The sequence below is a fragment of the Thalassophryne amazonica genome, chromosome 4, assembly GCF_902500255.1.
Source record: "Thalassophryne amazonica chromosome 4, fThaAma1.1, whole genome shotgun sequence".
Classification (NCBI taxonomy): domain Eukaryota; kingdom Metazoa; phylum Chordata; class Actinopteri; order Batrachoidiformes; family Batrachoididae; genus Thalassophryne; species Thalassophryne amazonica.
In genome coordinates this window covers 89,121,309-89,137,598 of record NC_047106.1, presented here as the reverse complement: position 1 = coordinate 89,137,598, position 16,290 = coordinate 89,121,309, and the positions used below count along the sequence as shown (strand labels likewise).

Below are 16,290 nucleotides of genomic sequence, written 5' to 3'. Positions count from 1 at the left end.
TTTGCTTCAGAATTTGGTCCCTTCTGTGTGGAGTTGTGCGCTCCTCTCATGATTGTGTATGTTCTCTCTGGGTGCTCTGGCTTTCTCCCACTTCCATAGACATACAGGTTAGGTGAATTGATGATTCTTAATTGATTGGTAGGTGCATGCATTTGTCTCATCTAGGTTGGACTACTGCAGTGTTCTATTTTCTGGTTTACCGCAGTCCAGCATTAGGGGTCTCCAATTGGTTCAAAATGCTGCTGCCAGACTTTTGACACAAAGCAGAAAGTTGGAACAAATTACACCCGTTTTGGCATCTCTTCACTGGCTTCCTGGCCCTGTGAAACCAGATTTTTTAGGTTTTGCTACTAGTCTATGAAATTGTTCATGGACTGGCACCTCCCTACCTGGCTGACCTAATTAAACCCTACGAGGAAAAAAGGACTACTTTGTGTCCCTAGGGTGAATAAAAAGTCTGCTGGACATAGAGCTTTCTCTTATCATGCCCCGGTTCTGTGGAACGATCTCCCTGCGTCATTAAGGCAGACAGCTTCTGTAGAGACTTTCAAGTCCAGAATTAAGACACACTTATTTTCCCTTTTGTATGGCTAGCATACTGGCATAGTATGTTACTATGTTTTTACTCTTTTGATTCATTTTATTAGGAATTGTTTTTGTAATTTGTGTCTGTATTTATGTTGGTAGCATGGCCCAAGCAGAGGGTGACCCCTTGAGTCTGGTCTGCTTGAGGTTTCTTCTTCAGAGGGACTACTGTTGTTTGTGTGAAGCGCTTTGAGCCAACTTTGTTCTGATTTGGCGCTATATAAAATGAAATAAATTCAAATTGAAATCAAAATGGAAATGCCAACTCACCCACCAATTTCAGCAGTCTTCCACCACCCTTAGGGACCCTGATGTGTTACACGGGTGAAGGCACACAGGTCACTCCCTACTAAGTCAACAATGTGGCATAGGTACTGGGAAAGTAGCCTAGATAAGCAATGAGATGTACCACCCCAGGCACTGCCCAAGTCAGTTAGGATTTGGACAGTGCCTGGGGTGTCTTATGTGCCCAAACTGTCAACAGGGCTTTTCCTGCAGTCACTGGGTCTTTTTCTGCAGTACCTGGAACTTTCTCCAGTCAGTCTAAAGATGTGTGTTGTTAATGTGATTTACAGTGCTAGTTGACAAGTTTGAGATTTTATGTTTATATAATCACTCTCCGTGTTATAGTTTCCCCGACAGGGGGTCATGCTATATTGTTTACTTTGAGCTTTAGGTTACAGTCTTCCCACTTAAACATTTGGTTTAAGTTCCATTCCCTGAACTAAAAATATATAGTGTACAGATTTGTCACTGCCTATAATAATTCTTCCTTCTTTTATATTCTCCTTCATTTCTAATCCTTATAGTCACATAGATTTTTTTTTCCTGAGTGACTGTGATTTTTTTAAATTCAGTTGTTGACAATTAAATGGTGTAAGATTACTAAAAAAGTTAATTATCCTGCATCACATATGACATTCTTTGCAAAATGCAGTTCATTAGTTAAATGAAATAACTTGTTTAATTTGTTTGTTGTTTGATTTATTTTATTGTGAACAAGAATAAGTTACAGACCCACACACAAAGCTAGCTCATGTTTTCAAGCAAAATAAGTGAGTCAAGTGAATTGAAATAAAAATAATGACAAAGAAACATGCCATGTTTTGCCCATTGAATACTGGCGTTCATTGGGGATATGTGCTGGCTCCACTCTTCAAGGCTTGCATCGAATGGATGTTTGAGACGGTTTATTGTTTACTGTGTACAGATCCCCATTAGTTATCACCATAGTGAAGACTATTCTTCCTGTTTTCAAACAATGTTGTAGGCTTTATGGGATCAAGTGATACTCTAATTATATCACTTGAGAAGCAGACTGGGGAATCAGAGTGTCTGGGTCTGTGGTTGTCAAGACTAAGATCAAAACTAAGATCCAGTTTTTCAAATGCTATCAAAGATGCACCTTTATGTGGTGAAAGTTCCAAACATGTCTAGACATATATTTTTCTGGGCAGTGACATTCATGTGTCTGGGTCCTCTGCCTCTATTGTGACTTTGGTATTAGGTTTCTTCTAATGATCTTTGGGTACGACTGGATTGCTTTATGTCAAAGAAATGGCTACCTAGGGAGACTGAGATAAAGAGAATCACTTTCATTGTGAGGGAATGTCACACAGGTGCCTCAGTGTTGAGGATTTAAGTTACTGGAGAAGGCGAAGGTGATATCCACATTTTACTTTGCTGTGGCACATAGTTTAAAAAAATTCTAAGCCCAATAGATATTGGTCAGTTTTTATGAGGCAAGTGCCTATCCCAGCAATCATAGGGTGTGAGGTGGGGTACACCTTGGGGTATATCCCAGGACCACATATTCACAGACAAAGCCGGCCTGCTCTGTGTAAGCCTGATCCCATCAGGTCTCAGAAGCTAAACAGTGCGGCATCTGGTTAGTACTTGGATGGGAGACCTCTTCTGAACACCAGCAGCTGTGTGTGTTTCTCTGGGTAAAACTGGAGTTGCATCAGTAGCTAGCCTACATATCTTTGAAAATGGGAGGAAGCCAGAGCACCTGGAGGGAACCCACGTGAACATGGTGAGAACATGTAAACTCTACACAAAAAGGGCCAAGTGGGAAGTGATATCACAACCTTTTTGCTGTGAGGCAACTGTGCTAACCACGAAGTTGCCAATCCTCCTGCATGTACTGTGTGCTCATGGTAATTTCAAGGTTATTTGATGGTGAAATTAAAAGAGATGGACACTTTTCAGTGTTCAGGTATATATATAATGAAATATTTGTCATTTATTCAAGTATTCATTTTCTACCAGTCACAAGGGCTGTGGGAAAGCTAATCCCAGAGCAGAAGTCTTGTTTTCACAAAGTTTTATGTCTGAATGCAAATATGCTGGTTTGGTGTTAAATTATATCTGTCAGGGCAGGCGGCTGCCCGACACCCGTAGCAGCTAGACCCACAATGCAGACTCCCAAACAAGGCTTTGGTGTATGAGAAATCATTGTCTTTATTCCAGGCTTAGGTTCAGTGCACAGGCAATCAAGCAGCGGAGCGGAGGTACAAACAGGATCAGGCAAAAACGCAGTCATAGTTCAGCAGGGGTCAGAGGCACGAGCAAGCACAGTAGTCAGGGATGAGGCAAAAGGCATGGTCGAGGAATACAGAGCACAAGACAGTACACGGCTAAACAAACCAGGACTGTGATCACACGGCTGGAATGTGTGCTAAGAGCAACAACAAACTGGCAGTGAGCTGTGAGACTGTGATGGTTTAAATAAGGAGCAAACAAATCAGGGTGATGTGAAGCAGGTGTTAATTTGGTGCTGTTGAGGAACAATCTATAAAAGGGTGTGGTTAGTGGTCAAAGAGTATACATGGGCAAGATAGTGGGGAAGTGAGTGCACAAAGTGGAGTGATGTCAGATACCAAGATATGTGAACAGGTGTCAAGAAAGTGAGTGAATGGAAAAACAAAACAGACTGAATCAAAGTGAGGGACAAAGACATAATGGCAGGTGCGGGGCCTGAAGTGAACATAATAAGCTGGCCGTGAGGAATAACAGGGAACAATGAACAGAGCTAAAACAGAATGTAATACTACTATGACAGAAACTAAAATCAGACATGAGCATAAGAACTAGAAGAAACTACATGAGAACTGATCAGGGAAAAATAAAAACATAAACACAAAGACAAAACTAAACTGGAGTTGACAAATGACTGAAGAATACAATAAAGATAACCAGATGACAAAATCAAGAAAGCAAAGACTACATAATAAAACAAAAGCAAAATCCGATATTAAAGAACAATAGAAAACAGAAATGAGAACAGCAAAAATTAACAGATGACAACTAAATGATAAACAATAAAAACACAATCTGGCAGAACTAGAATGGAAACTGAACTATGGCAGAAGTATCAAAGAACAAAGTGACAATGAAAAACAGAACAGAGAATAACCACATGATCAAAGTAAGCAACTAAGCTGGGGGCAGATGGTGGGTAAAAGAAAGGGGAAAAATTTAAACCATAACCCCGATCAGGACAGAGCATGACAATACCTTACACAAGTCAGTCCTGGAACTTTGAATTTCTTTTTTTTTTTTTTTTGCCATTTTACTCTTAATCTTCAAGTCAATAAAATGATCCTCCTAATAAACTTCTTATGACATCATGCTGGTGGAAAACAGAGTTTAGATTGTTGAATTTATGTGGAAAATTTAAAATAGTCTGGTGAGTTTTGATTGGTGGAGACTACAGGAGAAATTCAGTCTGGGAATGTAGCAGCTACATGAGAAGATGACCTTTTCAGAATAGGCAGAGTTGGAAAGAGTAACATTGACTTCTAGTAACTGTGTCAAAGTCAAATTATCCAATTTCCAATAGCCAGAAAAATTAAACAAATATAAAAACAAACAAGCTAGTTTGATTTACTTTATTGCAGACAAGCATAACACTTACATTGTGAGTCCTTTGATCAGTTGTAGTTAATGCATTTCAACATGATGGTTGAACATATTTTACACATTTTAGACATTTAGTGTAGTACATGTAATGTAGTGAAGCTCTGTGGCAACATTGAGCTTTTCATTCCTCTGCCTTTTCTGAATGACAAACAAACCTATTTTAATTCCTTTTGACTGAAGAAACAGCACCAATGTCTGCTGACACCAGTTTATCTCACAGTGGGACAACATGTATCATGTAGGTGTTGTATATTACAGGGGTGTTCACGCAGGGCAAGGCTGGTGTACACTTCATAGCTTCTGATCATCTCAGCAGATGATTTCACAGATGATCAAGACTTTAAATTGGGGTGAGGAGCTAATTAGAAAAACCACCTGCTCATGTAATTTGTTACAAGGGTTACAACTGGCAGCACCTTGGCCCTCTGGGGAACACTGTTGTCCACCCCTTATATATATATTCATTGGTGATCGGCACATCAGTCATAAATCCACTGCTTTTAACTGATCACTTATAGTCAGTGGTGGGCACAGCTAACCAAAAAAGTTAGCTTCAATAACCGCTAATCTGCTAACTGAAGAGTTAGCTTTAATAACGCTAAACTGATAAACCGCAAAATCAAATGTGTAAGTTACAGCTAACCCCTAACTTTTAGTCCTGTCGGCTACTGATAAGCCAGTTTCGAGTGTAAGCACTGCCAAGGCTTCTGAGTAAAAGCGACCACAAACCCAAAAATGAACAATGAGCCAGAGCTTCTGTCTTACGTAGTCAGACCGCTGTGAGCTTAGTCCTTAGAGCGGAGGCAACACCAGCCAGCGGGCCCGTTCCGCTCACTTCTGTTGAGGGAGGACTAAGCTCACAGCGGTCTGAGTATTGTAAAACATGCAACTGGTAGATATTACTATGTATGGTTTTGACCGTTAAGTTTTATTCGCTATGCCAGCAGAAAAGTTAGCGGACTGAAAGTTAGCCGAATGAAATTTAGCAGAAGCTAAATGGTCCGCTGATGGTGTTCAAAATTAGCTGAAAGGTTAATCTGCGAACAAAAAAGTTAGCTTTCCGTGCATCCAGAAAGTATTCACAGCCCTTCGCTTTTTCCACATTTTGTTATGTTACAGCCTTTATTCCAAAATGGAATAAATTCATTTTTTCCACAAAATTCTACTCAAAACAACAATAACAACATGAAAATATATACAAGGTCTGTCAATAAAGTATAGGTCCTTTTTATTTTTTTCAAAAACTATATGGATTTCATTCATATGTTTTTACGTCAGACATGCTTGAACCCTCATGCGCATGCGTGAGTTTTTCCACGCCTGTCGGTGACGTCATTCGCCTGTGACCACTCCTTGTGGGAGGAGTCGTCCAGCCCCTAGTTGGAATTTCTTTGTCTGAGAAGTTGCTGAGAGACTGATGCTTTGTTTGATCAAAATTTTTTCTAAACCTGTGAGGCACATCGAAGTGGACACGGTTCGAAAAATTAAGCTGGTTTTCGGTGAAAATTTTAACAGCTGATGAGAGAGTTTGAGGTGATACTGTCGCCTTAAGGACTTCCCACGCAGTGGGACGTCGCGCAGTGCTCACAGGCGCCGTCGTCAGCCTGTTTCAAGCTGAAAACCTCCACATATCAGGCTCTATTGATCCAGGATGTCGTGAGAGAACAGAGAAGTTTCAGAAGAAGTCGGTTTCAGCATTTTAACCGGATATTCCACTGTTAAAGGAGATTTTTTTAATGAAAGACGTGCGGACGGATTGCAGCATCGGCTCACAGCCGCCGCGACGCTCCGCCACAGGAAAAACACCTCTGTTGGAATCCTTAAGGACAAGTTGGAACATGTCCAGCTGTTAAACAATTTCTCAGATACTCACTCCACTGAAAGCCATCAAAAGCCGCCTGGATTTTACAAATGGTTATCAATGCGGAGGTGTTTTTCCTGTGCCGCCGCACCGCGCCGGCTGCGTCCCGACGCGCGGACCCGTCCGCATGTCTTTCATTAAAAAAATCTCCTTTAACAGTGGAATATCCGGATAAAATGCTGAAACCGACTTCTTCTGAAACTTCTCTGTTCTCTCATGACGTCCTGGATCAATAGAGCCTGAAATGTGGAGGTTTTCAGCTTGAAACAGGCTGACGACGGCGCCTGGGAGCACTGCGCGACGTCCCACTGCGTGGGAAGTCCTTAAAGTGACAGTATCACCTCAAAATCTCTCATCAGCCGTTAAAATTTTCACTGAAAACCAGCTTAATTTTTCGAACCGTGTCCACTTCGATGTGCCTCACAGGTTTAGAAAAAATTTTGATCAAACAAAGCGCCAGTCTCTCAGCAACTTCTCAGACAAAGGAATTCCGATGAGGGGCTGGACGACTCCTCCCACAAGGAGTGCTCACAGGCGAATGACGTCACCGACAGGCGTGGAAAAACTCACGCATGCGCACGAGGGTTCAAGCATGTCTGACGTAAAAACATATGAATGAAATCCATATAGTTTTTGAAAAAAATTAAAAGGAACTATACTTTATTGACAGCCCTCGTATATATTTTTTACAAATGTATTAAAAATAATAATAAAAACAACTAAGAAACCACGTGTACATAAGTATTCACACCCTTTTGTTGCTGCACCTTTGGCAGCCTCAAGTCTTCTTGAATATGATGCCACAAGCTTGGCGCACCTATCTTTGGACAGTTTTACCCATTCCTCTTTGCAGCACCTCTCAAGCTCCATCAGGTTGGATGGGGAGCTTTGGGTGCACAGCCATTTTCAGATCTCTCCAGAGATGTTCAATTGGATTCAGGTCTGGGCTCTGGCTGGACCACTCAAGGACATTCACAGAGTTGTCCTGAAGCCGCTCCTTTGATATCTTGATATTTCAGCCACCTGGTGGATCCAAGCTTCTTCTGTTTTTAGATGATGGAGGCCACCGTGCTCATTGGGACCTTCAAAGCAGCAGTAATGTTTCTGTACCCTTCCCCAGATTTGTACCTCGAGACAATACTGTCTCGGAGGTCTACAGACAATTTGTTTGACTTCATGCTTGGTTTGTGCTCTGACATGAACTGTCAACTGTGGACCTTATATGTCGACAGGTGTTTGTCTTTCCAGATCATGTCTAATCAACTGCATTTACCCCAGGTGGACTCCAATTAAGCTGTAGAAACATATCAAGTATGATCAGTGGAAACAGATGCACCTGAGCTCAGTTCTGAGCGTCAAGGCCACGGCTGTGAATACTTACTGTATGTACATGTGATTTCTTAGGGTTTTTTTATTATTTGTAATAAATTTGCAAAAATGTCATAAAAACTTCTGCATTGTCATTATGAGGTATTGCGTGTAGATTTTTGAGGAAAAAAATTAATTTCATCCATTTTAGAAGAAGTCTGTAACATAAAAAAAATGTGGAAAAAATGCTGTGCTGGGAATATATTCTGGATGCACTGTATGTGCTCTGTTAGAGATGGAACTGAGCAGTGTGCACCTTTAATGAAAGATGTCATCATATCACTGTTCATGCATTCCTCACAATGAGCACATAAAAAAACTCCCACTGCACTTCCCCAGAGAGAGAGAGAGAGAGAGAGAGAGAGAGAGAGAGAGAGAGAGAGAGAGAGCGCATTAAAGATAAATAAGATTCAATCAATCAATCAATCAATTTTTTTATATAGCGCCAAATCACAACAAACAGTTGCCCCAAGGCACTTTATATTGTAAGGCAAGGCCATACAATAATTATGTAAAACCCCAACGGTCAAAACGACCCCCTGTGAGCAAGCACTTGGCTACAGTGGGAAGGAAAAACTCCCTTTTAACAGGAAGAAACCTCCAGCAGAACCAGGCTCAGGGAGGGGCAGTCTTCTGCTGGGACTGGTTGGGGCTGAGGGAGAGAACCAGGAAAAAGACATGCTGTGGAGGGGAGCAGAGATCGATCACTAATGATTAAATGCAGAGTGGCGCATACAGAGCAAAAAGAGAAAGAAACAGTGCATCATGGGAACCCCCCAGCAGTCTAAGTCTATAGCAGCATAACTAAGGGATGGTTCAGGGTCACCTGATCCAGCCCTAACTATAAGCTTTAGCAAAAAGGAAAGTTTTAAGCCTAATCTTAAAAGTAGAGAGGGTGTCTGTCTCCCTGATCTGAATTGGGAGCTGGTTCCACAGGAGACGAGCCTGAAAGCTGAAGGCTCTGCCTCCCATTCTACTCTTACAAACCCTAGGAACTACAAGTAAGCCTGCAGTCTGAGAGCGAAGCGCTCTATTGGGGTGATATGGTACTACGAGGTCCCTAAGATAAGATGGGACCTGATTATTCAAAACCTTATAAGTAAGAAGAAGAATTTTAAATTCTATTCTAGAATTAACAGGAAGCCAATGAAGAGAGGCCAATATGGGTGAGATATGCTCTCTCCTTCTAGTCCCCGTCAGTACTCTAGCTGCAGCATTTTGAATTAACTGAAGGCTTTTTAGGGAACTTTTAGGACAACCTGATAATAATGAATTACAATAGTCCAGCCTAGAGGAAATAAATGCATGAATTAGTTTTTCAGCATCACTCTGAGACAAGACCTTTCTGATTTTAGAGATATTGCGTAAATGCAAGAAAGCAGTCCTACATATTTGTTTAATATGCGCTTTGAATGACATATCCTGATCAAAAATGACTCCAAGATTTCTCACAGTATTACTAGAGGTCAGGGTAATGCCATCCACAGTAAGGATCTGGTTAGACACCATGTTTCTAAGATTTGTGGGGCCAAGTACAATAACTTCAGTTTTATCTGAGTTTAAAAGCAGGAAATTAGAGGTCATCCATGTCTTTATGTCTGTAAGACAATCCTGCAGTTTAGCTAATTGGTGTGTGTCCTCTGGCTTCATGGATAGATAAAGCTGGGTATCATCTGCGTAACAATGAAAATTTAAGCAATACCGTCTAATAATACTGCCTAAGGGAAGCATGTATAAAGTGAATAAAATTGGTCCTAGCACAGAACCTTGAGGAACTCCATAATTAACTTTAGTCTGTGAAGAAGATTCCCCATTTACATGAACAAATTGTAATCTATTAGACAAATATGATTCAAACCACCGCAGCGCAGTGCCTTTAATACCTATGGCATGCTCTAATCTCTGTAATAAAATTTTATGGTCAACAGTATCAAAAGCAGCACTGAGGTCTAACAGAACAAGCACAGAGATGAGTCCACTGTCCGAGGCCATAAGAAGATCATTTGTAACCTTCACTAATGCTGTTTCTGTACTATGATGAATTCTAAAACCTGACTGAAACTCTTCAAATAGACCATTCCTCTGCAGATGATCAGTTAGCTGTTTTACAACTACCCTTTCAAGAATTTTTGAGAGAAAAGGAAGGTTGGAGATTGGCCTATAATTAGCTAAGATAGCTGGGTCAAGTGATGGCTTTTTAAGTAATGGTTTAATTAATTCAAAATGACACAGCACTGTACACTCCACTCCTGTAGACTTGTGCTCCCCAATAAAAAAAGAAAACATTAAATTGCATAAGTCCGGAAAGCTCGAAAGGGAGTCCTGATCTCTGCTGCAACTGCAGCTAGGCTGGCAGCAGCTTGCCCACTTCCAGAAGCAGCTGTTTCGCTCTGATCATCTCTGCTATTGTGGTGTGCTCCCCCTCAGCTTGTTAATGTAGCCCAGCCCCTTCTCCCCTTCCCAGTGTTCTCATGAATGAGAGTCCCAGTGAGTGCATTCAGAGGGTCGCACAACACCAGCACCGGCTCTGGGTGCACACTGGGAGGAGCCTTGTCGTCTCACCAACTTTGAGGAGCTCAAAATCCAGGCATGACACTGGTGACACCCTGTGAATGAAGAGAGGGAAGAATGCCACCCAGTGAACGTTGCCTGAAATCAAGTGATTTCCCTCACAATTGTCATTCGCAGGCTGTTGCAGCACAGTGAGATGGAAGCCTAAGGGCCCTTGGGCAAGGTCCTTAATCTCCAAGTTGGTCTGAGTGCCTTGCATAGCAGTGGCTTGCATTGCAACAAGTAGAATCACATAACTCACTTCAGGTGATCCACACTGGGAAGGCCTCCACATGCCAAGGGACGGGGGTTGTTGGGACTGCTGCAGATGACAGTACAACAACCCCCTGTCTCCAGGAAGTATGGAACAGTAGACCAGCTGCAGTCCAATCCATCAAATGTAAAAGAAAGAAGTAGCTATGGGTGACCATTTTAAACACCTACACATTAAAAACAACCATAGAGTAAAGGTGTTCCACAAGGATTCTTGCTGGTTCACTTAGTTTTGTGGCTATTATTGGAATTATATATAGTGCATGAAATTGATGTAATGCATGAGTCAGTCTAACACCCATGTGAGATACAAGTTGATCAGAAAATTGGTTGAGTTTATATTTGGGTAGTGTAAGAATGTGAGAAATTAAAAACAAAAGAAGTGTTGCCAAGCCACTTCCTATATTACATCACATGCAAAGCCTTTAGCATTGCTTCACACATACCCTTATGCATGCACACACACAGAGCAAATAACAGGAAATCTCATGTTTAAAGCCGCGAGAGCTTTCAGTCTGACTGTCAGGATGCTGTTTCTTTTCAAAAGACTGACAGTGAGCATTGCTACTACTAAACAGTAAGATCATCTTGATGGAGTGACACACGCTCGCACATCAACAGACACCCTCCAAACTGTAAGTTCCTCTATTGTGTGCTTGTGTGACTGCAGTGGTTTCTTTCTTTCCCTGATTTGGTCAGAACAAATGAAGTATTATGTTGGAAAATGCCTTTAATTTGGTTTTTATCTTCTGTGATTTGAGCTTTTGTTCCTTTTCATCTTTCCTTCTGTGTCTCTTTCAGTGGCACACGTGCACATTTTGCTTTCATTCACTGATGTAGTGATGATGATAGAGCCAATCATTCATGTCAAAGCACTTTAGGACATTCTAAGGATCAAGTGCTTTCTCTCTCTCTCTCTCTCTCTCTCTGTTGGTAGAGAGCCAAACCTGATAAGAGGAAAAGAGACAGAGTGGGACAGATAATTACAGAGAGCTCAGCATGAGGAGAGAGAGTGACTTACTGCATGTTTCTCAAACTTAACTCCCGACATCAAAATTGAAAGAACTTAAAAAAAAAAAAAAATCAGTGGGTGTGGATTTGACCAAAGAACCTTGGTTGCTTTGCTTTTTCTGCAAGCACTGAAAATTAACTCTGTCCCATATGTTAATATGTTGCATTAGGAAGTTGTGTCAGTCATCAAAGTTTGTCCTGCAGAAGACAAAAGCATTGTTTTGGGATGCTGATAAATCTGTGTGACAGTGTGATGACTTGACTGTCAGTTGTAAATATCTGGTTGTATCGGCAAAACACAAAGAGAATGCATGTGTGTAAAAAATGTGACAATCACTTCCTGACATTCATACCTATGGTCAGATTTAGGGTTTTCGAAAAACTGATTCTCGTCTGTACTAAAAATGAGTATCTGATTAGATACTCATTTACAGCAGAATCTATAGCAGCTGTGCTGTTTTTCTTCCTCCAGTTAACACGCAGCTTGTCAGCACCACTGCTGCAAGCAAGCACACAGCTCCCCACTAGGCACGCACGCACAAAACAAATGCTCCCTTTTGGTTTGAAGCAGAGAACCAGTGCTTCCTCACAGTCAAAGAAAGCCGTTGGGAGCTAAAACTGAAAGGTTCCCAAAGGAAAAAAGTCAGAGAGCGATGTTCAACAGCACTGTGCAGTGGAAGCCGAGACTTCCAGCTCCGCTGAGAGTGTCACACTAATACTGCATTTCATGATGTCTTAGAAATTCCAAGTTGGAAACTTCCAATAACTGTGTTCACTTAATGAACTCACAATATAGAAGCACGCAGTTCAAGCCTTGTTGTCTTAGAAGGAACACACAAGTAAGTTCTTTTGGGGGATTTTTTTTTGTTACCGCCAATAAAAAAGAGCTGGTGAAGTGAAGAGCTGGTCAGTTCTTCCATGGGTTCTTCTACCGCCATAGAAGAACCGACCACTAACCAGCTCTTCACTCTCACAAGAATCCTGGAGGGTGCCTGGGAGTATGCCCGTCCAGTCTACATGTGTTTTGTGGACTTGGAGAAGGCGTATGATTGGGTACCCTGGGAGCTACTATGGGAGGTGCTTCGGGAGTATGGAGTGAAGGGGTCCTTTCTCAGGGCCATCCAATCTCTGTACTCACAAAGCGACAGCTGTGTTCGGGTTCTCTGCAGTAAGTCAGACTCATTTCCGGTGGAGGTTGGCTTCCGCCAGGGCTGCACCTAGTCAGCAATCCTGTTTTGTGTTATTCATGGACAGGATATCGAGGTGTAGTGGGGGGAGGAGGGTTTCCAGTTTGTTGGGCTCAGAGTCTCATCACTGCTTTTTGCAGATGATGTGGTCCTGTTGGCTTCATTGGCCTGTGATCTTCAACACTTACTGGATCGGTTCACAGCCCAGTGGGAAGCGGCTGGGATGAGGTTCAGCACCTCTCAATCTGAGGCCATGGTTCTCAGCAGGAAACTGATGGACTGTCTACTCCAGGTAGGGAATGCAGTCTTGCCCCAAGTGAAGGAGTTCAAGTACCTCTGGGTCTTGTTCATGAGTGAGGGGACAATAGAGCACAAGACTGGCTGGAGAATCGGCGCAGCAGGGGCGGTATTGCATTCGCTCTACCGTACTGTTGTGACAAAAAGGGAGCTGAGCCAAAAGGCAAAGCTCTAGATCTACTGGTCAATCTTCATTCCTACTCTCACCTATGGTCATGAGGTTTGAAAGAACTAGATCGCGGGTACAAGTGGACAAAATGAGTTTTCTTAGGGGGGTGGATGGTGTCTCCCTTAGAGATTTAGCTTTGAGAAGCTCAGTCATCCATGAGGAGCTCAGAGTAGAATTGCTGCTCCTTTGCATTGAAAGGAGCCAGCTGAAGTGGTTCAGGTCTGGTAAGGATGCCCCCTGGGTGCCTCCCTAGGGAGGTGAGACGCCGGGGAAGGCCCAGGACTAGGTGTAGAGATTATATCTCCACACTGGCCTGGGAATGCCTCAGGAGCACCCAGTCAGAGGTGGCCAGTGTTTTGGGCCCCCCAACTGGAGCTATTGCCCCAGCGATTGAAGATGAGTGATGACGAGTGACTGAGTACCACAGATAACCTAAAAAAGGTGCCTTGTTTTTGCAGTACCTACAGTCATGGTCAGAATTATTTGCATCCCTATTTTTAAGTACACATTTTAATGGATGTTCAGAAATAAATGGAAACAAACCAATTTTATGTAATGAAATTATTATTATTATTATTATTATTACATTCCAAAGTTATTGAACAGAAACAAAAAATAAAACAAAATACATTTATATAGAGAAATAAACTGGACATAGTTATTGGCATCATTTGATGAATTTATAAATTTATTATTTCATCAAATGATGCCAATAACTGTCCAGCATCTATAATGGTTTTTATTTCATTATAAAATCATTTTGTTTTGTTATTTGTCTTCAATAACTTTGCAATTATTTCTGAACATACTTTAAAAATTGTACTTAAAAGCAAGTGTGCTTGTAATTCTGATGACTATGTATAAATTATGTAGCACAACATGTCATATACCTTATGGTTATACAGTATAATTATAGCTTGGTTTTGCACTATGTCAGGCATCTTAAAATATAGTTTTATTAATGGTATTGATTGTATTATTCAAATCTTTATTTAAAAAAATACACCTCTTGATTTTTTGTCATTTTTGTCCCTGTGGAATTGAAAATGGTTTTAGGTATCAAATATTTTCCTGGGTATCTGTATCAGGTTTGAAATTCTAGTATTGTGACAAATCTAGTCAGATTATGATTCATCTTAGAGGAAAAAGAAAATGAGACAGAAAGGGTGAAAGATGGACCAGATGGAGGCGATGGTACAGTAATTTAGGTGTAAACTGATAATCATGTCAGTTACGCGCTGACTCACCCATTCACTGAAATGAAGAAACTGAAGCATGTGTGAATGCCATGACTAAATAAGGTTATATCAGCTGTTACTCAGTGCGAGTGTGTGAGTGTGCATGTGTTGTGCAGCCTTATCACATCAAGTGTTTGCATCATGTCTGTGTGAGTTCTTTCCACAGACATGATGTCACATGACAAGATAAGTGGCTCAAATGGATCAATGATGCATAAATGTTCTGTGGGAGAAGGGGTATAGCCAGAAATAGAAACATTCCAGTGTTCGACACCAGATGATGATGATAATGATTATTATTATTAGTAACAGTAGTAGTTGAAGTATATTGGTCCAAACATTATATAACCCCCCCCCCCCCCTTAAAACATATTTTGGAAAAATACTATAAGATTTTCTGAAGAAAATGATTTTATTTGAAAATAATTTTAATAAAAGCAAATCGAGTTGGGGGAGCAGTTTTCATAAAGCATAATTTCCATAAAGCAATAGTTCAGCACACATTTGGAGCCATGGTAGGCCAGTTCATGTCATATCACGGCAGTCACTCCTCCACAAGTGGAGCTTTCTGTGCATCCTGTCCATTTGTGTAATGATGGAAGACCAGCTATCAACACAATTGAATTTTCAGATTGGTAATTGCCCAAAAGGTCCTCAGAGATTCCCATGAAGGCTTAAGGAAAGTGACTACAGAGATTTTAAAAGAGTTTTAAAAACTTCTATCTGCGTCAGTGTCCTGAAATTAACAGGAGTTATTTCCATTACGTATATGAATCACCAGTCCCTGTCACGGAGTCTGGACAGAGAGATATTAAGAGGCAGAAGTAAAATATGCATGACATGGTGATTCTGCTGCCTTTTTTATTACAATGAACTCTCTTCTGATGCAGTTTGAGCAGCAAATCTCAGGATTCCTCGGCATCAAGCGGATGAAAGTCAATGACTCCCTATGGTCGGGACATGAGCCTGACACAGGTTAATTCCCTAGCTGGTTCCCACGCAGTAAAATCACCAGTGTCAAATTAACACTTACAGTGAACATATGGTCCCACTCTGACCAGAGTAGGACCATATGTGCACTGTCAGTGTTAATTTAGCACTGTCAGTGTTAGTTTTACACTGGTGATTTTACTGTGCATTTACACCTGGGTGTAATGAGACCATGTAGATTAAGTGTCTTGTCCAAGGACACAGACAAGTAGCATGAGTGGGATTGGAACCCACGTTGACATACTGGTAGGCCAGGCCCTAATTCACTCATCTACTAGTGTTTACTTTTATTTTGTATTGTTGTTTTTTTCAGTTCAGTTTCATCGTGTGTACTTGAAGAGTGTATGTTTTGACATATTTTGACATACAAGAGTGGAGGAAGGTGCACACAGATGGACTACATTCTTTGTTGGAGATGCAAGTTAAAAGAAATTGGAGACTGGAATGTGGTGGCAGGAGAGAGTGTAGCTAGACAACACTGGATCATAGTTTGTAGGATCACTTTAGAGGTGAAGAAGAGGAAGAGAGTCAGAGCTCAACAAAGGATCAGATGGTGGATGTTGAAAGAGGAAGACTGTTGTGTGAAATTCAGTGAACAGGTGAGCCAGGCACTGGATGGACGGGAAGCAATTTTGGACAACTGGAAAAGTACTGCAGATGTGATGAGGGAAGCACAAGAAGGTAGGTAGGAAGGTACTGGGTGTGACATCTGGACAGGGGAAGGTAGACAAGGAGACTTGGTGGTCCAATGAAGATGTCCAGGAAAGCATAAGGAGAAAGAGTTTGGCAAAAAGAATTGGTATAGTTGGAAAGATGAAGAAAGTAAACAGGAGTACA

At 41.4% G+C, this 16,290-nt stretch overlaps 1 protein-coding gene across 3 annotated transcripts in view; it reads left to right on the top strand.

Moving 5' to 3' along the window:
* Positions 1–16,290, top strand: part of plekhg2 (pleckstrin homology domain containing, family G (with RhoGef domain) member 2) — a 372,433-nt gene that overhangs the window by 105,796 nt on the left and 250,347 nt on the right. Inside the window, exon 1 of one of the 3 annotated variants that reach the window (XM_034168231.1) lies at positions 11,040–11,196. The exons of the other annotated variants lie outside the window; for them this stretch is intronic. The gene's annotated coding sequence lies outside the window, so the exon portion shown is untranslated. Of the gene's footprint in view, positions 1–11,039; positions 11,197–16,290 lie in introns of those variants that run through there. 3 annotated transcript variants of the gene reach the window in all.